General features: G+C 42.3%; 1 protein-coding gene across 3 annotated transcripts in view; it reads right to left on the reverse strand.

Moving 5' to 3' along the window:
- WIPF1 (WAS/WASL interacting protein family member 1) overlaps positions 1 to 25,592 on the reverse strand; it is a 45,590-nt gene that overhangs the window by 11,395 nt on the left and 8,603 nt on the right. The window contains exons 1-2 of one of the 3 annotated variants that reach the window (XM_065751419.1): positions 18,025 to 18,062; positions 14,872 to 14,983 (exon numbers count right to left, since the gene is read on the reverse strand). The gene's annotated coding sequence lies outside the window, so the exon portion shown is untranslated. Of the gene's footprint in view, positions 1 to 588; positions 1,106 to 14,871; positions 14,984 to 18,024; positions 18,063 to 25,592 lie in introns of those variants that run through there. The other 2 variants (XM_065751418.1, XM_065751420.1) reach the window with 2 other exon arrangements.

A 25,592-nucleotide genomic window follows, 5' to 3' on the forward strand; every position in this document is an offset into this window, starting at 1 on the left:
TAAAAAAAATGTCCTGAATGAAACAAAATGGCATTTGCAGTTCTCATTTGAGGTGCATCACCACCTACGAGGTCTGCAGTGGCTCTGAGATGTTCCGTGATACAGAAAAATAAAAGGTCTGAAGGACAGCTGTATCCCATCTAATTCTGTCAAAGCAGGAGCATTTGAATACTGTTATAAACCCATACAAAAATATGGCTGAGCTGCCATCCTAGAAAAGAGTTGTCTGAAAGGAGACATGGATGGATTTTGCCTGAAATCTTCAGAGAGAAAGGAGCTTGGAAAGGAAATGAGTGCATCACCCCTAGCTCTAGCTGACAAGGAGTTCAGAGCAGTGTGGCGTGGGGCAGGCGGAAGGCATTACGGCTTGCTGTGGTGCAGGGAGGTTTTATTTTCCCCTGCTGCAGAAGCTGTTGCTCTTTCCTGTTACTGAGAAAGCACAAGCAGAGCAGAGGGGAAGCTGACGGATGGACAGTCTGACAAAGGAAACTGTGTGAAGCCAAGTCTGCGCAGCGCTGTGCAAACACCGCAGTCACAAACCCTGCACTCAGACACAAGTTTCCCACCCACTCACCCTGCAGGAGTTACCTCTCCTATGGAAGCATCGCCAGACAGGTACAGCTTTCAGATTCCCAGGATCTGCCTGAATCCACTTGTATTTCAGACTTCCGTGTTCCCAGCAATCAGTCCCTACGTAAAACTCTGCTGAGCCCTATCCTTTCCTCATCTTATTATCCTAAATTCAGTACTTAAAATCCGAACTCTATTAAAAGAACTAAGACTAATGCTGCTTTGTTCAACTTCCTGTTTAAAAAAATAGTCAACAGGAAAATTATTTCTTGCAGCAGACCACAACCATCCTGTTTCTTAACACAGTCTTTTCACAGCTGCAGTTGTCTCTAGCGTAACTGTGCCAGTAAGCTACTTCACCAAGCTTTTAACTCCTTCAACTGATCAAAACGAGAAGCTGCTCTCTGCACTGCTGAGGCTGAAGCAGTCCAGAAAATGCACCCTGAATCTTCTTGGTGTTCCATGTGCCAAGGAAGAGATCCTTGAGAAGGGAGGATAAAGTTTGGTTTTTATCAGACTTTTAAATTAATTCCTTAAGGCAGCTCAAAACTGCATGCAGCAAGCCAGCTAAGCTGGTCTACATAATGTTCTCTCCAACAAACAGCATTTTTGCAAAGGCGTAACTCACCTACCTCCCTGTCTGTTAAACTATGCTTTCTGCATGCTTATTCCATTCCTTTCTCCTTCCTTTCCTTCACTGTGTTGTTTTGCATGAGTTTCTTAAGAAATTGGTGGAGACAGAGGGGGAGCAGGGTAGCACTTGAAGCCTGGGCTCTCTGAGGAGAAGCTGCTGCCCATGGAAGCATCTCGTAACAACAAAACCCTCCCTGACACATTGCTTGGAAGGAGGTAAGGGGGAGAAAAGCACTGGTGCCTCCTGTTTGCTTATCTCTTCCTCCAGGGATATATCAATATCTATCTAGTAAAAAGTTATGTATCTCTTTCTATATTCAGTTGTATAGATATGTAAGTGTATAGATACATGTAGATACATACACATGTAGTCAGTCTGAAAATAAATGTTTCCTATTTACATCCATGGAAGCTCCAACAGATACAAAGGGCACAATAACACCCTCCAATAGAGCAAATTCTCTGCTACAAAATACTATATTTCAACACCTTTCATTCCCTTTTTAGGGATTTGATTTAGTAGTTGAGTAGGGATAGTGATTGGAGGATGGTTGGACTAGATGATCTTGTAGGTCCTTTCCAACCTAATGAACCTGTGAACCTATGAACACAGCCACCACCATCAGCTATTCATTTTTGCCAGCAATGAACAAGATCCTGCATGCAGTGCTTGTAAAAATGTCCATGGCCATTCAGAACGTGGCTGCTGTCACCACTGCTGAAACACACCTCACTGTGCTCACATTCACTGTTTGGTCTACACAAGCATTCAGCAAGCATCAGTGAATGCCAGAGGGTGCCATTTTTTCTTCATGGAGGAATTCAGATCCACACCTTTGCTCCATAAGCCCTCCCATGTCAGGGGTCATTTTGTCAGACTGCACCTCTGCCGCCATCTGTCACACAGCAACAACATGTAACAGGATGTTACTGGGGTGGTTCAACTCCTACTGCCGAACCACTGACATTTGCCTCTGATATCATGGGCCAATGTAATAAACTAGGAGGCATTATTTTCAGAGAAGCCCTCATTATCTATAGATCTACACAACTGTGCATACAGTTTCCACTCCTGTCCTGTTGAGATGGATGCCTCTCACTGTGCCTGCAGTGCCAGCTGCCTACTATTTAGCACTTCTGGTACCAAAGGGCTTTATCAGCAGAATAGGTGGAAGCCAGACGTGCAGCTGCACACTGGACAGCTTATTGTCCAGCTGCTGCCAAACAAGCCCTGTAGCCCATGATTCAGCAGCTAGGAGGGCTGGAAGAAAGCATTTCAGAGGCTGATGGCAAGCTTCTGAGAAAGGCCAAACTTCAGCAGCATTTGGCCTCAAGTTGTTTACACATAAAGCTCTTGCTTTGAAGCTGTGATATTTCCAGTGATATTTAACTGATACTCTCCTGGAAAAGATCTGCTGGAATTGATGTGACAATTTAGAACAATTTTGGGTCGAGAAAACAAATAAAAAGTGGTAATTAAATGTCAAGTATGAATTAAATGGTCCTGGAATATGACTTTTAGATGACCCCACTGGGTCACCAATGACATTCCTATCTGTTTGTTTAGAAATGCAGCACGTGTCACTGAAATATCAGGCTCCACTAGAAGCATTCCTGTGTCTACTGAAAAGACAGCTTTCCTGTACCCGTGTAAGAAATATGATTTGTAGGCCTCTGTTACATCCTAGATTATATCCTTCCCTTAGGAGCCATCAGAACAGAGGTTGCATGGCATTAGTCAGAAACCCACGCGCTCGTACTCATAAGTATAATGCATCCATTACAGAGTCAGTAAGACACATCAGTCTGCACAGGACTTTCATCCAGCTGCTGCTTTGTTCACCACTGCTCTGCACAAAGCACAGAGGTGTCCCAGGATGCTAAGTGCAACTTTGCAGCTAGAGGGAAGCTTTGGCTTTCGTCTTACGCATCAGCAATGGACTCAGGGTTCATTATCTGCTCTAAGTCAGTGGGAAAGAGCCTATTTTATGGAACAGACATTAACTGCGATTGCTATCAGCTGACAGCATAAAATACCTGCAACAGTAACTGATAAGTTTTGCTGACCCAGATAACAGAGCTACTTGTAACATTCAGTGTCACAGTGTATTGAAAAAGAACTCAGTCCAAAGGAAAGCTGGAAGGAGCATCAGAACTTTGAAACCTAATATGCACGCTCTTGGGCATTTTCTAGTCAGTAGGGTCCGTTATCACTGCTATATGGAAGTATTAGGTTTAAATAAATTCTGGTAGTGAAGCAGCAAGAATTAAGGTAACTATCATCAAAATGCCAACCTCTGAGCTCCAAAGATAGAGCACGTTATTATATGCAACACATCTTGATAAGAACTAACAGCACCCCCCCCCAAAAAAAAAAATAAATAAATAAAAAAGCAAAGCTCAGGGGAGACACAAGAGCATGCCACATTTAGCAATGAGCTCTTGCCCTGCCAGGCAACCCACACGCAAAAGTGGCACTACTCCAAAATACAAGTTCCGGGCATTTCAGATTTAATTTAGTACCTCAGAGATCTCCTCAGAAGCATGACAAGTGCCAAAGAGGGACATTTTGCATGGGATTCACAGCGTGAACAACTGGGCTGCAGCTGCAGGGCTCGCCTGCTGTCAGCCATTTCGAGGCGGTCCAGGCACCCCTCACACGGACTGAGTCACAGGCAGACAGACAGCTCGCTGCGGTTAATCGCTTCCTGCATGATTAATTTCCAAGCAGAAAAAGAGGAAGGAACAAACAACTGCAGATATAAAACAGAAATGATAGAACTCAAGGGGGAAAAATATGTAGTCACTGATTAAACGCTGATTGTTCCTCTGTGAAAAAGGGCTCAAAATCTATAACGTTATTGATGTGGCTCTTTCAAAACGTATTGCTTCCACTTACGGAATTAAAAAAAAAAAAAAAAAGAGAATTTAAGGAAATCAAGTCTGATCACCAAGTATTTTGCCAAGGTAGCTCTCAGCGCAAAAAGGACAGCTAACTAACCGCATGACAAAATAGTTGTGAAATAGTACACAAACAATTGTTTTTCCATAGGAAAAAAAAAATCAGCACCACACAAAAAATGCATTTTCATAAACCATTTTCTAACAAAATATACTATTGAACTGTTTCAATTCACCCACATCCCTTGCTGCTCCCCTTGCTGTCGGTGGGGGTGACACTGAGAACACTACGTATCCCACACTGCAGTCCTTTGCAGCAGGAGTGCAAGAGTGGAGATGGGTGTAAGAAGAGCTCCAGGGGATGCCACAGGTACCCACCATGCCAGTAAATGCCACCCAAAACACATGGCATGTTTTTCTTCTCTCCACTTTATTATAGCAAGAGCTCAGTTTCTAAACAAATAGAAACTTGTAAATATGTATAAAATAGACGGTTTTAACCCCTTGAAGGGTTCAGCATTAACCAAACGCATTGCAGCGTGAAGCTACCTGAACAGACCACAGAGGAATTCCCCTAGATGGGGGAGGAGGAGCATATAGAGCCTCCCTGACCCGTCACTCACACAAATAGAAATTTGGCAAAGCCTCTGACAGGTGCTTAAGTGACCCCATACAGATGCAACTGAGACAGTGTTGGGATGCTTTGTATCCAACCCATATTCAGCTGTAGCAGAAGAACTGGGTCTTCCTTGTCTTAACCGGGATAAAGAAGGGAAGTGACATCAGAAATGCCCCTCTCAGCATTTCTGGGTCCTTTAACTGCTCTTTTAGGGGTGGTTCATCACTGAAACTGTGCTGCCCTTGGTGCAGGGATTACAGGCCTGCAGAGAATGGCACGGGGTGTGAGAAGGTTGGTTTTCTCACCCTGCCCAAAGGAAGCTGAGATAGGAAAGGAGGCACCAATGTTTCACCCTTACAACCACTTGCAGAGAAATTGAGAGTACAAAGAGAAACTGACAGGAGAAATTACTCTATATGCATGAGGCCCAGGAAAATTCTGTGGTGATGCCATCTCCAGAGAGTCGGTCCATTTTATCAGGGACAAACATCAGTGCACAACTATGCGATGCCAAGAACGGCCTTATGTGCTTGTTGCCCATGGCAAGTTGTATGCAGCAGGCCTCCCCTGTCATAAGCCAGGAGTTATGCTGCAAAGAGCCAGCAGTGCTGCATCCATGGAAAATTACAGCTAAGAACTAGGCCACTGTGGTGTCAGAATGTTGTTTTAATCCAAGTATTTTAAGAAGTTTTTTTGCTTCTCAGTGACACGTTTTTCAAGATATGTGGAGGATCACTGGCAATAGTGAGCTGTGGAGGAGTGCCCCATTCACCACTACAGTTGCTACATGAAAGATAAAGGTAAAGCATTTGATCGTCTGAAGTGTTTGGGTGTTAACTTGAGAAAAGACAATTTAAGAGCAAATACACTACAGCAGAAAGTACCTCTCTGAAAATAGCAGTCAATTCCATCCAGCCCATACTGCTGGAGCTTCTTTCAGCTAGTACTCACAGAAATACTTCTGCCTGCTGGAACTCTGGGAGATGGTTTCTACCCCCATGCTCACAGCTAATCCACAATGAGCACATGCCCAGGTGCCATTCCCAGCAGGAGGTGGGGCCAACGCAGCCAGGATGTTCCCAGTTATGAGACATATCCCAGCCCTGATGCCCACCTGTGACCCTGCACCTCACACCCTCCCAAGAAAAGAGAAACTTCTTCCCCTAGACCATTGAGAAAGAAATGCCCAGCAGTAAACAACTTCTCTCCTGGGCTAAAGTGATGCTTAAGGATCAAGCTGCTGGTATCTGAGCTCCTACTTCAGCTGTCCAGAGCACAGTTGTCTGCAGCATTCAACCATCAATCATCCAACAGTTTTTGGCCAGCCCAAATGTTCGAAACAATGCAAAAGATTGTATTATCCTAGGCATGTTGCCCAACACAGCAAATGTGGGATTCACCCAGGCTTGAGGTAAGTAAGCCTCAGTACACCATCCTAAAGAAAGGGACACTTGTTTTGGTTCTCTGCAGTAGCTATACAGGGATACACCGCCTACCTGGGCACAACAACATAATGGAGGGGAACAAGGATCTGATGTCTTTCTCCATCCTACTCCCTTATCTGTTCCTCCTTGTGCACACTGAGTTCACAAAACAGCGCTCCTAATACAGTCCTTCTCTCTGATGGGGCTGCTTTTTCCAGCACCTCATTACTACACAAGTCATCACTCAGTGTCAGAGGATGCTCAACAGCATGCGCTGTGCCACACAGCTTCCTCCCAGAAATGTTAGTGGCTTTAGGCACAAGGAGCTGTCAGTAGGGTGAACAGTCGGGCTCAGAAGTTAAGGCCTTTCAGAACTGCCTCCAGCTTCAACCAACTCTAAGTCATAAAAAGAGCACTAAGCTAAGTTATCCACTCGAAGAACTGGATCACTTCTGCCAGCATAAAATCTGTGGACATATTCTCACCACACAGTGTTGCTCAGCTTTCCAAACTTATTAACTTATAAACTTATTAGAAAACAACATCTTTTTACATTCACTTCCCTGCATTTTTACTTTTGGCCCAAATACATACAACATACAGAGCAAACCCACGTACATATATAATATGTCAAGCTTTTTCTCTGTTTTAGGATGCTGTACACCTGAATAGTTGTTTGCTTTGTGAAGCAAGAAGGAAATTCTGCCACTTGAATCAAACTGACAGAAGCCTGGAAGACTTCTTTCTCCTTCTCTCCACTGTCTTGTGGTATAATAAGCCAAAAAACTATCAAGAATTAAGAGTTAGTCTGAACTGTTGCACCTTTCAGCCAGCACGGAAGTAAGTGACAGGAACCAAATTTAGTGAGTGAGCTCTGTGATGCTGCTGGAAGACTTCTGCTGACTGTGGTTGCGCATCAGGGTGCCACACGTCCACTTTGCAGTGGTGCCTGCAAGGTGAGGGGCTTCTCCACCTGTCAGTTTCGAGGCTGGGTTGAAAGGTGGCTCCTGTCTGGAGGCACAGGTTATGTGGCAGGAGCTCTAGGACCTCTGCTGCATTGTCTGCCATGCTCAGGCCACAGTAGCTATAGGGCTACTGTGGTAGGGCTGTTCAGTAATATAACAGTATAGGGCTGTTCCCAAGCTTTCCTCACTCACGTCCTGACTAACAGTAGAAAGGATTTTACTGTAACGAAGGCACACAGGAAAAGATCAAGAATCTCACATTGTCAAATTATTATTACTCCTCCATAGGCCTAAGTCTAGAATTCAATTGGCTTTAGGTTTCCAATAGGGTTTGTTGTTTTTTTGTTTTTTTTTTTTTTAAATGTAAGCTGTTTTCTTTATCATGATCTGCTAATTCTTACTAAACCTGCAGAGAACTGTGACTGGTCGACTAAAGCTAGCATCTATAAAATAATATTAAAATGGTGACTCCCTCTAAAGGGGAAATAGCTGAGGCACATGAGGGCCAGACACATGGTATGAATTTAAAACACTGTTTTCCAATCCCACTCTAATGTAAATATTGCAATATTCCTATAAGAATGCTGAAAAACTACAGTGTCATTAGTTCAGATTTCACATCAAAAGCCCAAACAAAACACTAAGTGGCCAGGACAGTCAGCAGGGAAAGACAACCACACAAGCCAGACTGCATTAGAGTTTTTACAATCCAGGTGTCGACATGAATTAGAAGGTAACTCGAATACCTGTCCTTAGAGGAGCAATCAAAGACTGATCTGTCCAGAGTGTGGGAAAAACAAAACAAAACACAGCCCCAGATCTGCATAATGTAAGGCAGCCCATCAGCCACAGACAGCTCAGAAAAACGAGTACCGCCTCAGAGCCAGATTACCGTCAGTAAAAGCCTCTGTTCAGTGTAGCCAGCCCCATAAATCAGTTTTGCAAGAAACAGGCGACTAGGTCTGGTAGAGATTTTAATTAAAAAGAAAAAAAGTATTTTCCATTCTGAGAGTTAATTTTGGATGATTTGAAGCTGCAAAGCACTGAGACTTCAAATCTTCTCTAAAATGGGTGGAGATGGAGAGTCTGATTTTAGACTCATGAGTTAATGGAAAGGCTCAGACTCAGTTTTCGGAGGGGGCTGGATGAGACCTACTGTGCCTTACAACTTCGCTGAAAGTGTTTGAATGGTTCAGGATGATCAGACTTAACAATTAAGAGTACACCCCAATAAACATCCTGACTTTCTCTGCCGTGCAAGGCTTTGCACTGTAGCTTGAGATCATTTGTGAGGCCATGAATCATATCTGCACATAAGGAACACATTTGAGGAATGCTGCACTCAGCAATCAAGGTTGGTGCTGGCACCTGCAACACCATCTTGTGGATGCATGAGACTAGGGGGGAAGGACCACAGCCACAGCCTGCACAGAAATGCCATCACTTGTGCTCAGCATTGCTGGCACCCCGCTTCTGGAGAGAGCAACCGCAAGGCACACTGTCATCTGTCTCAGTGGATCAAGGCCTACTGAAAAACAGACCACAAACCAAAAAGAAAGTCACATCAGGCCTTACAGACTGACTTGATACTAAATGAGGACTCAATCTGCATACAACTTATATCTCATGCTTGCAAACCTTCTCCGACCTGCAAAGAGCTGCAAAATAGCATTTGCTCTGCCATTCAAATGCTTATTTTAATAATATGACTGTGAAAAGTTTAGGGTTTTTTTTTTTTTTTTGTAGACTCCGTTGGGTTCTTACAAAGAAATTCTTTTCTAATTCCCACAGGGAATGATGAAAACTTGAAAATAATAAAGCCAAGTAAAAAACGAACTTTTTCAGCTTATTAAGGTATAAATGAATATAAACAAAACAATACAATTTCTTTGAATACTTAAGTGTTTTAAGTATTTACTGTGATTGGTATTTTATTACAGATCCTCCTCTGAGAATAGCTATGAAAGGAAACTTTTTCTCATATAATGTATGTAATAACTAACATCCAGTTATTAAAAACAAATATCACTTTCAAAGCCTGAAGCATTCTGAAGCTGTGCAATGTACACTGGGTATGTGCACATGCAGGGAGTTGGATGACAAAGTGTCCATTCGCACAAGCCATCAAAGCAGCTCTCAGCATCCGTTCTCGCTCTCTTGGAAGAGGGCCTCTGCCCTCTGAGGTTTGGCCTGCTGCGTATTTTGTGTTAAGTCTCAGAAAGCTTTCAGCTGGGCTGCTACGGTTTCAGTAATTATTTTAAAAGGTTCTCAGCAATATAAAAACAAATCTGTGGAAAGGATTTTAACATCAGGGTGGAAACACTAAGGCGAGGGAAAAGGAGAAGCAAAAAGTAATCTGAAACAAACGGGATCTGCTTTAGCAAGCAGCCCCCCGTGCCCTTCCCAGTCACCTCTTCTGCACGCTGGAGCCAGCTGTAGCTAGCTGTAGCTCAGCCCAACCTACACAGATACCATGGCCAAAAGGTGATCATCTTTCCAGAAGGAGCTACAAAGCTTTAAAAGCTCTGCCCAATAAAAACAAAACAAAACAAACCCCAAAGTCCAAGGTGAACTGAGGATAAGAGACTCATTTGAGTTTTCAATATCCTACCCTACCTGTTTTTTTGTTTGAAATGGATACATTTAAAAACAAAAAGAAAAGCAACAGTGTTATTGAAAACATACAATTTCAGGTGTGAATTTACATGATCATCTAATATCCTGCCAGTACTGGCAAATGGTGTCTCATTCCAACCCATTTAAAAACAAGTTTGAAATGTTATGTTCCTGCACTATCGGATTATTTGCCTGGTTGGAAGCCAGCAAGAAACTTCTCCTGCAACTTATTTCAGAGAAGCAGATAGAGGAAGCAATAAATTATTGCTATTAAAATATTGTACAGTAAGAAAACTCAAAAACTACATTTATATGCCCTGTACAAAATGAATAGACCAGATAACCATTAAATAAAGTAGATTTAAGGTTGCCATTATCTCTATATTGCTTGATTCTTTGTATTACATATAAATCCTACTAAACCAGACCATCTTTTTTCTCTATTAAAAACCAACAGATTTTATGACATACCCATATTAACTGTGTTAATCCATTGCTTTTATTGCCACATCAAGAAAAGATTGATTTTAAAAGTCTAAATTTTTATAAAGATCTATCAGCTCTCCTCAGCTGATAGGAACTGCTGTGGTTTCACTGCAGACCTACAGAGACTTTAACCAAAGGAAAGCAGGGTCCAAAAGGAGTGAAGAGAATATGTATGATAAATTACGAGGACTGCTGGTTCAAGCTCTGGGAATAATACAGCCTACTGGCAGGCAAGATGAAGAACTCTGTTCCCCTGCAATACTGAGCCCATCACATGTCTTGCTCTGAACTGGCCAGCACTTCCCTGCCTCTCAGACTAGTTATGGGACAAAATGAACTGCTCCCCAGTGGAAATACATGCAGAATGCCTGCAGAGGATCTCCTGCCTACACGGGCTAGGCTTCTCGTGAAGAGCAGCTCCAGAGAGAATTAGGGGTTTGGTGATAGTCCTGCTGGTCACCACCAGCACATGGGCCATCCTGCGTGGAGCAGCAAAGGCAAGAGGTGCCCAACACATGCTGACTGCTTGGCCAGCGTGAGGGTGAGCTCCAGATCAGCCTCATGAACTGAAACCACATGCAGGAGGTGGAATGGGAGGAGTGGTACTACTGGAGATCATCAGGCAAGGAGCCTGCAGCCCCAGGCTGCTCTCGCAGATTGCCATTCAGGGGACTGGCGGAATGCTAGATTTCTGTTTGGTTTTGGTTTGAGTCTGTGTGAATCAATCTAAACTAACCCACAGTGTACTGAATGCCTTTACATGTGCAACGAGAGACCTTAGCCCTCAGTGTCTAAGCCTGCATGTATGCTGTGCACTTATGTAGGTGTGGCACTTGTGTTCTGTTCCTATCACCAACAATTTCCATTTGGTCCAATCTGGAAAACATCCTGAGTAATACAAGGATGAATTTTTCTGTTAAATATTTCCAATGCTGCTTTTTGGCAAGAAAAAACATCAATAGTTACTTGGAAAGGGAAGGCATAGCAAAGAGATGTTTCAGTTATTTTACAAATAAGCTGCCAAAATGCAAAGAGCAAAATCCAAGCAACACAAGTAATTCTTCGTATTTATACCACCATAAGCTAAGTAGAGATCAGAGCACTGACCAACCACAAGTACCTTTTAATTCACTTTCTAGAGTACAGCTATAACAAAACTCAACTCAAAAAAAGCCTTGTAAAGCTGTTTTTACAAACATCTTGGAACCTGGTCTACTCTTGCAGCAGGACTTGACTGCATGAAATAAAGCCCCATGAGGTGCGATAACACTCAAACAGCAGATTCAGTGTTTATCCCTGGCACTTCAACTGAAGACTCAGCCTTGATGTTGGGGTTATGAAATTTGCACATATGCACCTGGGTACTCACAGGATGCACTTGCAGTGGATGATGCCAATTTAAACACCCACAGCAAGAGTGAACAGTTAAGCTGTCCATACTTATTCAAAAATTATCATTGTCCAGTTAAAAGCCCCATAATTAAGTACAGTTTCTGACGACTTTATTTATGACATATGCTTCTTTACTTATTTTGGCAATTATCTAATAGATGACAAAGTTCTGTTTTGTATCAGTCTGTGGTTCTTAAAAGCTCAGAGCAATTCTAACATTATATTAAAGACTTCTCAGCCTATGAATTTAGGTTCCCTGTTCTACTTAGAGAGGGATTAAATCCTCTATTTTTGTGCTGGTATTCTGCAGTATTCAATAACGTGTTCTTGGAAAATGAAAATAATAGGGACAAATGGGAAGTTACCACACACTTCCCAGCTCAAAGCTCTCCCACTGACTGCTCAGATCTTTCACTGCCTTGTACTGGGAGGGACTTGAGGTGAGCAAGTGCCGCTAGAGCTGGCAGTGGAAGGACACAGATGGGGACAAGCAAGGGGTCCCAGTGTCCTGTAGAGGGGACTTGTTTAAAGCTTGGCACAAGTCAAACTCAAACCAACCAAGGACAACGAAGTAAAAAACACCCTTCTGCTTTCCTCAGAAGTCTTTGCTCCAATTTATTTCACTTTGGAAACAACTTTTTACAGCTGCAGATGGCAAGCACTTACTCAGCTAGCAAGCAAAGATAAGTTGGAAAGAATGAATATAAATGGATTCTGCTGAGAAAAAAAAGGAAGGCAGGGCAACGTCTTCCATGGATTAAAGGCAACCACTAGCCAATTTTCCTGTAAACAAAGAGGGAGCATGTTCTACAGTGCCCTTCTGGGAAGGAAATAGTGTGACCAGACTATATGCTGTCACAACCCTGCTGTCCCCGCACTCTGCTCCACGGTTCAAGCCACACTCCAAAGCTGGTAGATCCAATACATTAAAGCAGAGTCTCTGCCCGAGTCACTGACATTTTAAACAAAAGCAATTTCATTCAGCTATCTGCATTTTATTTCACTTATTTATACTCCATCCATTCCCCGGGACCTTTGACAACCAATGTTCTCATATAGCAAGGTGTTCCACGGAGATGTGTAACATCACATACAGGTTCACATCGAGCTGACTGTGCATGTATCCTCCCTACACAGGGTGCTCAAGAAGCAGATGATTTTAGAGATAATTTGCCTGCATGCAAGAGAGCAGACCTAGCCATGCCCCTGCTGGTACTCAGAGTGCAGGGTTTTATTTTTTTATTTTTATTTTATTTTATTTTATTTTTTTTTTTTACAAAATGTAGTAGTTTTCTAGCACCAAACATGTATACATGCCATACCACCCCTGTGGAAAAAAAAAAATCATACCCACAAAACCAAGAGCAGCCACATACTATCCATTCAACACTTGTATTTCCGTTTTAGCATATACTTAACTGGCAGGTACTTTTACTCCACGTGACTGTTCAAATTCATCTTCATTAATTTCAATCTAACAAAAGCTCAGAGAAAAAAGCTTCAGGCTGGTCTGCACAGGGCAGCTGCCCTGACACAGCAGGTATTTGGGGTTGGCAGCCAATTTCCCCTTTAATTTCTTTTAACAAGAGTGGCTGTCCCATTTGTTAAACCCTAGCTAAAATCAGCATTGTACTTGCTGAATCCTTTAAAATGTGGCTGAAACTTTGTTCAACCTGTCTGAATGGTTTGGCCAGCAATGTGGGGCAAAATCAAACCAGGTTTAAGTAAGTTTGGAAATTTAAGTTAGCACATAGCAGACTGAAATAAGATTTCCAGCATCTCTTGTTTCCAGGACCAGAATTAGTAATGAAATGTAGAGTTAAGAATCACTTCAAATCTGAGGTCATAAGCTTCTAGCAAAAAGAACACCTTTTCAGAACTCATCTGCAGAAGCTCTGCAAGCTTTTGTATCTGGATCAAATCCACAGCTGTAAGGAAGCTTTGTGTTGGTTTTAGCAGGTCATAAGACATTATTACTCTCATAAAGTCTACATTCTCTCTTCAGCTGCAGTCCTGATGATTGGCAATCCTCAAACAAGTGATTTTGCAAAGATCATTTTCTTGCGTATCTGTCAAAGGTGCCTGTTATGTGAGCCAAGCCTGCAGCCAAGTGCTGTTTCAGGTGAGCCCTGATCCATCAAAACTTGCCACTAAGAAATTTTATTCAACAAAGACCAAACTGGTTTTGCACAGCCAGTGTGGAAGTGAAGTTTGCCATTAGTACCAGAGTTTTGAGGTCCAAGATAAAAATGAACCGTTCTCTGTCTCTCACTCAAAGCTGCACAGCCTAGCTTTCCAGGTCTCCCTTTCATATCAGCAGCAGACCTCACCAGCTGCTAGTGATAACTCAATATTCTCTCACAGTACACAACATAAACTCACTTCAGCTGGTGATGCTACAATGAAAAGAGCAAAATCTCAAGAAATTTGGGAGCAGCATGTCACCTGCTTTCCATAGAAAGTGGAGCATGGGATATATTGTACCATGCATATGAAACTGTTTACTGTCTTTAAAAATAACTAACCAACTTTCATCAGTAGCCAGCAAAATATAAAGTTAATGACAATGAGGAGACTGAAATAAAGGCTGAAAGAGAATATTCTTCCTCTTCCTCTGAGCCACAATACCATTCCTGGCAGGTATTTACCTCTTCTTAAAAATCTCCAGCAAGAGAAATTCTGCAACACCCTTCAGCCAGCTATTCTAGTATTTCATTAGCTGTATGGCTAGTGACATTTTTCCAGGTACTCCATCCCAGACTTCACTGTGCAGATTTCAAGAGTAACATTACTTTCTCTAGATGAGGACAACTACAAATTCACAGTACCTGATCAAACCGTATCACCCACCAGCAGCCCCACCTGTGAAGCCTTAAAACCTTCTGCTGCTAGCTCTGTGCTACTGGATGAATAAAAAGCACTACATATGTTAAAAGCCTGTGGATTTGGTGGAAAAACTAGAATAACCTAAGCACTTAAATCTGACAGTAAGAAAGGTGTGCTACATAGAATCACACCAGTAAACTGGCATTGCCATTAATCCTAACAAGGAAAAAAAGTGACTTTTGCAAAAAATAATCTTTTGCAATTACCACGTTGTAAGTAGACACCTTTAGTGGTACTTACGAGATGGCTCTATGCCTTCTGACAGTAACAGGCATTTCACAGCCTGGAGATTACACGTGCTGTAGCCCTGCTTCCTGCACTGCTACTCACGCAGTAATACTATCCCGCTCCTCCCTGTGCAGACCCCAGGGCTCTGTACCTCCTCAGCAGCTGGAGATGCTTGGGCAGAACACGAGGCCTGACAAATCCACTCCACAATGCACTTGCTGAAGTTAATTAGATTGCAGGAACATTTCCCAGGCTGTACGTTCCTGCAAGGAAGAAAAAAAACCACCCGTAACATTATTAATTGCAAATGGTGGGGACCACTGAGCCTGGGTACATTTCTGCTGGGCATTTCCCTGTGTAGGCATAAACTCTGCATGAGAGCTGGCAGTGTCTAAGAGAGGAAGCTGACTCCATCTAAAGAGGAAAATAAAAGGAAAATACACTGATTATGCTCTCAGTATCAGCTCCTAAGGCAAAAAGCCCCAATTTGTTTTCAAACAAGTTTGAGATAATTGCCTTGACTTCAACAGAGCATTGTAAAAGCCAGTATAAATGGTGAAATGAAAGCAGAAAAGCCTAAAAACATATGTGGATGGATATTTCAGGAAGACTGGAGTTACCTACTGCTCCCCTTAAAAAAGAGCCATGGTCTGTTGACCAGTGTTGTAAGGAAGTCTAGCCTGTAGTTTAGGCTAGAAAAGAAATGTATGCAAAATTTGAAACAAATCAACTAAATAAAAGTAAAAACAACCTCCTTCAACCTCGAGATGGTTGTAACAGCTAACTACAGAAATGATTTGCACAACTTCCATTCAAGTGAGGGGAAGGGAGGAGGGGCTGGCCATCAAGATGTCAGTGGGACATACTGCAAATGATGTTGTAGCAAAAGACACCCTTGTCCAATCTGAGGTACTTAATAATAAACAGCAAAATGTCTTCAACAACCCAGTCAATCTGAAGCAAAGTATAAAAACAGTAACTGTTCTGTATTTTATGGATTTACTTACATTTAGAGATCAAAGTCTCCAGACTCCAATTCCTCACTGGTATGAAACTCATGCCTACACTACACAGTGAAATGAAACCCACACGGGGAGCCTGGTAAAAGCTGCCGTTACAATTTGGGTTTGCATGAGCTGGTGTTGCACACCTTAACTCATACTTTCCCTTCTGCAGAAAAGGACAACGCAGTGCTGTGGGCCCACGTGCACCATGGACATGAAGCCAACAGTGCACTGCAGCCCAGCATATTAAGGGAAGCAAAGCTGGCTGGTGATTAAAGTGGCATTGTGAGTGTTGTTTGTTCTGTTTATTTGCAGAATTAAGGGAACTTTAAAGCTTCAGTAAGGTGAAGTCAGCTATCTCAGAATTACTAATACTACCCAAGGGAAAGAAACCAAAATAAATCATTTAAAAAAAAAACATACAGAAAAAGGAATGTTTCTTCCATAGATGTTATGAACATGTGCACACACATATACCCATTCCCCCTTCCTTCTGAACTTCAGTGAAAGAGCAGTTTTATTTTCCCAAGTACAGAACTTGTCCCCATCTGGTTCCATTTTTTACTACTTTCTTCTCCTGGTTTCCTTCTCTCCCATTCCAACCCATATTTATTTCCTTTTGTTTAGTCTGTACTCTTTACTCCCTCTTCTCTTTTTGCAGATTTCCTTTTAAATTTGTTTGGGAAAGAAACGTTCTTGCCCTGCCTTCCCTAACACAAGCTGGTGCTGGGGGCCTGTCAGGAGCTCCTGGCTGGCTGGGCTTGCTCTGGGTATAAGGGGAGAAACTGGGGGCTTTCATTATTTAGAAAAGTGTACTAGTCTATTTTGGAATTCCGTTTCAAACCCCTGGTATGAACCGCTGTGTGGAAGGTCGAATATATTATTTACAAGCCATTGTATGTAGTCTAAAACAATTCCTAATCTGCATGAAATGAGTGACTATAAAGCAGGATTAGGCCGAAATTAAAATGTCGGCAGTGGGATTTTATTAAATTGGTTTTAAATTGCATTCTTAGTAATACGGAGCTGAAGATTAGAAATCTTAATAGAGCAGAAAGACTACTTTGGGACAGATCTGCGTCACTCCCTGCAAAACATGGTAGTTTCACAGAAGCAGAGGGGCCCAGCGAAGGCCAGAGACTGCTGCTTGCAAAACTCTAAAGCTTAAAACTTAATAGCGAGCTCCACAAGGCTGCCCAGACACCAGGCTCTGCAGTTTCCAAGTAAGAGCATCCTTGCCCCTGATGTGGGCTATGTGCACATCCTGTGTCACTTCCTCTGCCCATCTGCTCTTGCCAGGAGCACGTACACCTGCAGCTGGCTGGGTGGGGGTTCTTGCCTGTGGGATTTGTCCCTGTGGGGCTCATCCCATATTATAATCACTGCTAGGATAGGCACCATCCAGTCTAACCAGCCTCATGGGATGAAGGACCACGTTGTTGCTGAAGTTCATGTATACAAGAGGAAAGATTTTCTTTCATTCATTTCCAGGGATCTCTCCCGTTAGCACAATAGAGAGCTGCATAGCTAAACCACAAGGTTTATTACAGAGTCTGTAAAGTACTACTACAATACTCTATATTTTGTCATCCTGAAGTTTATCTTCTTTTCAACTTTCACTTCAACTTCACGTTCAGCAGTTTTAATTAATAACAATTTTTTAGATATTTAAAAATAATGAATGCATTTTTTGTAGGAATACAAAACATGCATCCCTCCGAATGTGCTTGCCATGAGAGCTCCAAGTGCTGCAGCACCAAACCAGTGTTGTTTCCTGCCCAACACAGGGGGCTCCCAGGCCAAAAAGCCTCTACCACAGCAGGGCTGAGATGGAATTTCTCAACAGATACCACAAAGAACAAGAAAAAGCTTTAAAAAGAGATGACATCAGTAAAATCAAACAGAACAGCTATAACTTTTCATTTTGGCTGGTACCAAGTTTATAAGCTATAAAGCTTTAACATGTTTGAAAACAAAAACAAACAAGAAACAAGCAGTCATCTGCTGATTACATGAAAATCTTTAAAATGTCAGAGAGATCATTCGTATTTCTAAGAGGATTCAGCCCCATGCTGCCCGTAAAACAGCAAGGCAGGCTCCCAGCTCACAGACAAACTCACAGAAAACCTTCTTCCTATTTTTGCCTCTGTAAGGCCCTGCCAGAGAAGCCCACCTCACTTGCTAGCTTCTAACACAAGTGCCATGCTAACGGCTTACAAGCTCCCCAGTCCTCCAGAACAGTGAAAATCCACATACGGACCCCATTTAGGATGGTTAAAAGTCATTTTAAAAGGACTAACCTGTGCTATTTGAATTTGGTGGAGGTGACGGAGCTCTGAACTTCCCCAGTTGCTTCAATCTCGTTTCCTGTAGAGCAGCACGTGACCCCACGCTTCCTCACCGCACCTTGCTAGACTTGCTTCATTTACTTTTTAAAACCCAACAAAGAAGCTATCTTCTACAGCATGTTTAAGAGACTTCTGCTCCCATGGCATGTCAGTGTTGAACCATTGACATTTCTGCAGATCCAGAAAGAGCCCTCCTCCGTTTCCTTCTGAGTCACTACACGATTCAATGGTCCTTTTTGTACTATTTCTGTGTATTAATATCAAATCCTAAATGTGATTCTATTACAGTATGTTCAATTCCTGCCACCCCCTTTTTAAAGAGGAAAAAAAGCCACAATAGTGGAGAATGCAATTACACTGCACACATGAGAAAGTTTAGCCCAAGGACAATCACTTCCCATGCTGTCAAAGTGGTAAAATACTGATGTACCTACTTTGAATAGTTGTAGTTGGTGTCCATTTTTAGATATATTTTTCATTTGAACGTGGCAAACAATTTTCACAGGAGTTTCAGTCCCATGGGAAAGGGTTTATGACTTTGGAAGAGCAAAGATACACTTCTCATTGGTATGTATCCACATGTTATCATCTAAGAATGGGATAAATGAGCCTAAACATAGGTCATGAAAAAATAGATGGTAAAATCATGGATCAGATGAGTATGTTTACAGCATCAGTCAACAGCTGGTATTTTAGCAGATGAAGCGGATCAAGGGAACAGATCTAGCCTTCAGAATTTAAAACTTTTTGATTCTTCTTTTTTAAGCCCTGGTGCCGTCACTCTCAGTCAGCAAGGGACAACTGCTGACGTGAAGCTGGCTGCGATGCCACCAGGTTGCAACACAAAAGCTTGCACAGAGAAGCCAAGAGCAAGCCAACACAGGATACCTCTGCACAGATTGTTTGGTGCATTTTACACAATTTCTAAGTACATTATGAAACTTCCACTAAAAATCTCATCTTCTAAATTGAAATGTGTTAGATGAAGACCTGGTTGCTGTGAGCAGCCTCCAGTGACCGCCAGCCAGGGGTCACCTCCCAGCCTTCTCCCCACAGGCTTCTTACTTTGACCAAACAAGTCAAATGAGCTCCAATTCCTTCTATCTGTGGTTAATCTGACAAGCTGTAATAGAAAATCAGAGGAAATGGCTGCAGGACCCTTCCTCCCCACAGAGTGGTGGGAGGAGCAAGCAGTGGCAAAGAGGTAGCAACCAGCACTGGAACTTCACAGACCACTAAGTTCTGTGCTTGTGCTACAACAACCCCACAGAGAACCCCACCTTCCCTGCAAGCTGGCAGATACCATCAAAGATACAGATGGATGTGGAGTGAGGAGCTCCAAAAAGGAGAAAATCTGTCCAGCATGACAAGCTAAGACCAGTACAAACCTCTCAAATTCAAGGAAGTACTGTGGCTACATGTTGCACAAATTGCATCTGTCTAATAAAAGACATTAAGTATTTTAAATGCAAACATGCACCTTCCCACACAAAAGGAAATACACAAGTGAAAAAAGGACTACTCCACAAGATGGGTGCTCCCGCAAGAGACTTATTGGGTGCACATAAGCCTACTTGAACGTGTACCTCTGAGCTTGTTTTTTTTTGCATTCTGAGTGCATGTACAAACATGTGTCCACAGATGCACCTGCTCTGCCTTGATTTACAACTTCAAGCCAACTGGCCAAAGAGTGATCAGGGTATTATTTACACTGGAAGACACTTGAGAGCACTGCAAGATGCACGCAGCTTAAGCACTTTCTGGCGCTGAGCACGCAGAGCCATTATATGCTGGACCCTAGGCTTCAGAGGCACAGAGGGGAAGTTGAAGAGTTCAGGAAGTTGCTGTGTTTGTTCACAACACACAGCTTCATTGTGCTCGTCTTCAGCTGCTCACCCAGCAGCTCCTGAGCTAACAGTTGTCACTGACAAGGGGACAGTTTATTGCTCTTCTTCTCAAGGGGTTATGTTTACAAAATCACTTTTAACGTGTTAATGCTACGTGAAGACCTATAGTGACTTATACTGCATCATACCAGAGCAGTGTTTGGAGCCCCAGATGGGGCAAATGTAGTTCTATACACCCCCAGATACCTCACTCCACATTGTTCAAGGTGCAGGTAATGCAATCACTCAGTGAACAACTCCTAGCTAGCTCCTTTTTAAGCTATGCCCAAGCAAAATGCCCTCTGAGGGTGTCACTCCAGCCACAGCACCTCACTGTGGCTCCATGGTCCTCACAGGAGCCTCACATTGAAGGTGTGGGACAACTGGGGAATTCACCAAGCCCCCACAGCCCTCACAAGGTCTGTTCTGGTAAGCTTCTTGGTGCCTGAGCCACCACAGACTCTAAGGGATCTGCCAGTTCTGACCATAGAACACTGCAACAGGGGGTTTGTCACAGATAAGGACTCTGTTGACTTGCACCTTTTGGAGGACTGCAGCCCCTCTGGGATTTCTGGCAGCTATATTGGGTGGTAAGCCAACTGCTTGTAACTGACGTTGGATCTCACTTCATGTACACATGAGACAAAACCATTTTATCTTCTGAGTGGAAAATCCACCTGAAACTCTTCCTTTTGCACACCTGGGTGACTAATGAAGATGTGCCCCTAGCATTGTAAATGACAAGAATTGGTTTTTAAGACTCTAAATCAACTCCCCATCACTTGTGACGGAATCAAACAGTATTTGAATTAATAAAGAGGACCACCCCAGCAGCAATAAGTTGCACAGTGACCTGACAGCTGAACTACACCAGGATGTTAATGGTTGTGGCTGTGGGGCCTTTTACACAAATAATCTGCTGTCCTTTGCCAACTATAGGGTTTAGAAAAGCAACCATGGGCTCTGAAGTTTTTGGTTCAGATTAGAAACAAGCAAAGCTCAGTTTCAGCACACTTGATGATTCTGGCCCAGATGATGCAGGCTAACTGAGCACGATGAATGCCGCGATTCAAACCTATACATGTCACTGGCCTTACAAAAATAGGCACTATTTATTATATGGAATCTCACCTCCCTCACTGATATGGCCATATCTGTACACACACACGACAGTGGATATTGTGAAGAACACTTTCCATCTGCTACCTGCCACCAGCAAATACAAGCTATTAACATCCCAGTGACTGGGCAATACAATCTGTACTGCTCCTGACCTTGAGTGAACATAGCACCTGTGAGCACAAGAGCACATCATCATATGGAGCTGCTAAAGCAACTACAAAAATCCCAAATCTGTCTGCCAAATCACAAGAGCTCAGCAGTAACACAGAGGTGTTCAAACTTCAAAGCAGGAGCACAGTCAGCAAGAGTTTGTTGAAAGAATTACAACCAGGCATGGAAACTGGGACTTCTCAGTAGCATGTAATCCCTGCTGTTTCCATTTCCTCTTCCTCATTATCAGCACAGATGGGGGCTGAAGATTAGTAAACAGTGGGTGTTTAGGGTGAATTAGAGCATGTGTGATATAAAGCTTGCTATCCTGGTGGCATCAGCGTGACTTCACAGAGAGATGTAAATATTTAATGGTGCCCACTATGTCTCTTCAGAACTATGAAATATTAACAAGTTCCTTGGAGGTAATGATGATAGGGGAATCTTATCAGATTAAAAAAAATAAAAAGAAAAAAATTATTATCTTGACCTTCATCTAGGATATAAATAAAATCTTACAGCCAAAACCTCCCTCTCCATAGCCATCTGTGGAGAAGATGAAGGCTCCTCACACTGCTCCCATCCTGTATAAAACCAGAAACAACTCTGGGACAAAAACCTTACGTAAAGAATTTATCATTTTCTGAATAAAGCAAAAAATACTTCCAGTGAAATCTTTAGAGGCTTCCAACCAGCTAGGGTATGAGGTTTTTAGGACCATTATACCTAGATGACAAATGCAAAGGCAAGCAAACTAGTAGCACAATTAGAAATTATTCTACTTTTCTTTAAGCATTTGCTTTTTAAGTAGATTCTCTTCTATTCCTTCTCTTTGCCCATCACTTTAAGGATGAGTCTTCAAAAAGATTTTCTCTCTTCTTACTCCCAGAATCTGATTTAAGCTGTAATTTTAAGTATTAAAATAAAATTACCATGTTACTAACTATAACAAAGAACAACACTCCCCTACATTGATGTATTAGCTATTTTGAAGAGGAATCTGAAAAAGTAGAAAAGTTCAAAATTGTGTTTTCTGCTCATGTTCTCCAGTCTACACAACACTAACAGCTGTGTGTGTGTGACATATTACATATTCAGCTATCACCCTCGGCTATAGCCACACATTACCCTTTCAGAAGGCAGCTATGTAAATAAAAGCCATTACTAAGAGAACATAATATGCCTAGAAACGCCTACGAATTTCTTGACTTGAGTGAGAACTACTGAATTGACAAACCATGCTCTCAAAGTTATATACTTGTCCAGGCCCCAGTGCCCCTGGCAGTACAGATATTAACAGACTCCTGAGGAGAAGCCCTGTGCTGCTTCCTTAATTAGGATAAAGGAATCACAAGATACATTTGTAAGATTTGTAGAAGTTTCTTCATATCATTACAGAGAATTCATATAACTAGTTTGTTCAGAGGAACAAAAACAAACTTCTATTAAAAGGAGCAACACTGTTGGTTGCTTATGATACTTCATTTCACATAACACCTTGTTTCTTAGTTTGTGTCCCTTTTACACAATAACCTTGAGACATGGTTTCTCTTGGACTTGATCAAAGAACATGAGATTACTCAACAGACACACAAACAAAAAAACATTTGCTGTCTTTCCAAAGAGTATTTTCAACAATTTGCCCAGTAAAAGCTGCCTAGCCTCTTTTCCAGAACAGTGTATTACACCTCACCAGTGGCGTGCCTACTCTCTAATTATCTTTCTCAATATATGAGCACTGCTATGATGGTAATATTATAAAGATATTTATTATTGAGCAATTTGTCTTTAGCTATTAGTATTGTCAAATGTTTATGTAGCTTCAGGTACGAACCACATGATGAAGAGTTTTTATATACTTGGTTATTTCAGTAGAAAATACTGTTTTAAAAACCACAGTTAAATTGAGTAATACTTTATACTCAGCTTCCCATCAGCATTTGTGTGCATACACATACACAGAAGGGAACGAAGCAAAATAAATCTGTACCTTAGAAATCATGGTCTACTACAACAGCCACACATTCTAAAGCTGCAGAAGCAGCATTTTCTGATGAGACAAGTTTTCCATCTGACAAGGCCATACAGTCTCGAAGTGTTACTTCTGTATCAAGTCTACATTTTCTCTTCAATTGGAGAACCTCTCTATGGAAAGTGTGTAATCTAATGTCTGTCGCTAAAGGACAAGCTGGAGCTTAAACTATAAATTCCAGATTATTAAAATGCCTGAAAAACTAATATTTTGCAAAGTATTAGCTATTAAATTCTGAATTCAAGATCCTTATATTTTGATTTCTTAGGAGGATTCTGCATAATATCTTTAATTGTAAACCAAGACCCTTTTTTCTCTGTCATCAGTTCAACATGTGCAGTTGAGAAATCTGAGCAACTAGTTTCATTTTTGAAAGAGGTCTACTACTTTCATCTAATTTATTTCCTCCTTTACATTCTGAGTACTCATAAAAGAAGCACTGAAAATTTGTGATAATCTACAAACTAGAAAGGGAGCTAAAAAGTAGCAGACTAATACAGGCATACTTACTGGCATTATTTAAACAGAGTAAAGAGCTGTGCACCGTTTTACACCATCCTACCCAAAGCTCATGTCCGTTCCTTTGTTTTGTTGTTTGTCTTTTAAAATAATTCCTCATGAGCAGAAACTTCAGTCAATTTTTTGCATTTTTCCCATGGGCAGTATTTTCCACATTAGGAGTATCTAGATGCCAAATATAGACACAGATCAGAGTCTGTACATACTTGCAGGGTGACTATAAAACAGTACCAGCTCCTCTGCTGTGTAGTGGATGAGTCTTGTTAATCTTCACACAAGGTCCAAGCGCCAGCAGCTCCATGCTGACCAGAGCTGCACCCAAGTAAGGAGAACAAGATCATGTCATATACAAAATGAGATAAATATTAACAAAAGAAAAATCTATTATCAAAAAACAATATTCTCCCAAGAATAAACAGGAGAAAGGGAGGCTCAGATTATGAATATAATATGTATACCCACTGCTTGCCACGTTCTCATTTAATTACCTGTTCTATCCCTAGGAATTAGTGGAGTTTATCACTATGAATGATGAGAGCACTAGCCAAGCTAACAGGGAATTTCAGGCTCCACGAGAGGCACACAGAGATAAGCCTTGAGTCTGAAGCTCCCTGTTGGCTCAGGAAAGCCAGTCCTGCCCTTTTCCCTCATGTGCACTGAGCAGTTTCAGGGGCTGTATCCAGGACAGCTTGCTGTGCCTACTGATGCTGGAGCCGTTAGGGTGCAGCATCAACCTTTTTCAACCTTTCTAAGACCCATCACGTGGCTACTCCATGGTCCCTTCCAGCCAGAAGCTGCTCAATGCTGTTTTAGGCAGGAACCATCACAAATCTAGGATTATTGACTTAGTGCAATCACACTACACTAATAAACATCACTGTTTTCTATTAGTGTATTTCCTGCTCACCTGGCTTACAGATAAACTTCCAGACTAGAAATTAGTCCCCTATACTGCTGCAGCCTGGATCCTGTAAGGAGGCTGCACTGACCAGACACAAAGCAGCACCTCTCCCTCTAAGCAGGCATGGGGATGCCAGCTGTCATCATGGCTCACCACATTAAGATGAGCTGGGTTGCTGAAGCTCTGACCACGGTGATCAGGATCAGCCTCCAGGTTCCCTAGCTGAAAGTAAAAGCAAGGGCAACAGCTTAGTGCTCTGGCTTGAAATAGCAGAAATCCCATAAAAGGCTATATAGAAGGCTACAACTGTACTTTTAATCACTTTGTTTTGGTAGAGCGTTTGCCTGTGGGCCATGTCCCAGCAGAGCCAGCCTGTCACAGAGCAGGAATATCAGGCAGCACAGGGAGGTGATGCTGTGCACCACAGCACGCTGCATGAGCCCAAAGGTGCTGCTGCAGCCACCTCCCGTGCTACCAGCAGGGGCTTGGCTACAGCAGCTGTTACACAGGCTGTTTGCTCCTGCTTCAGGTTCCACTGTTAGCAGTTTAGAACTAAGTAAACTTTGTGACATGCTTAACTTCAGGCCTTTTGCTGCTAAGTGGGACAGTTCTCCTGACTTTTAATGAGAAAGCTAGTGCACTGTGGTGCTCTTGGGAACACTGGTTTCAGAGACCCTTGAACACTCATCAGACTAACTGCTTCCATAATTATATTCTTAAGAAGAATAAAAAAAAGTTACTAGCTCTACATCAGGAAGGACTCCCTAGTGACAGGGTCAGAGATCCTGCACTGGTATGCATTACAGAAAACTCCAGTGCTACCAGGATCACATGCTCTGTTGAGAAATGAAGAAATGAGGACCTCAACACGCCAGAACTAAATACAGAGAAGTGAGACTGTATCAGTGAG

This window comes from Cyrtonyx montezumae, unplaced genomic scaffold (genome assembly GCF_038088225.1).
Source record: "Cyrtonyx montezumae isolate F1298 unplaced genomic scaffold, pur_monq_1.0 scaffold_7, whole genome shotgun sequence".
NCBI lineage: Eukaryota > Metazoa > Chordata > Aves > Galliformes > Odontophoridae > Cyrtonyx > Cyrtonyx montezumae.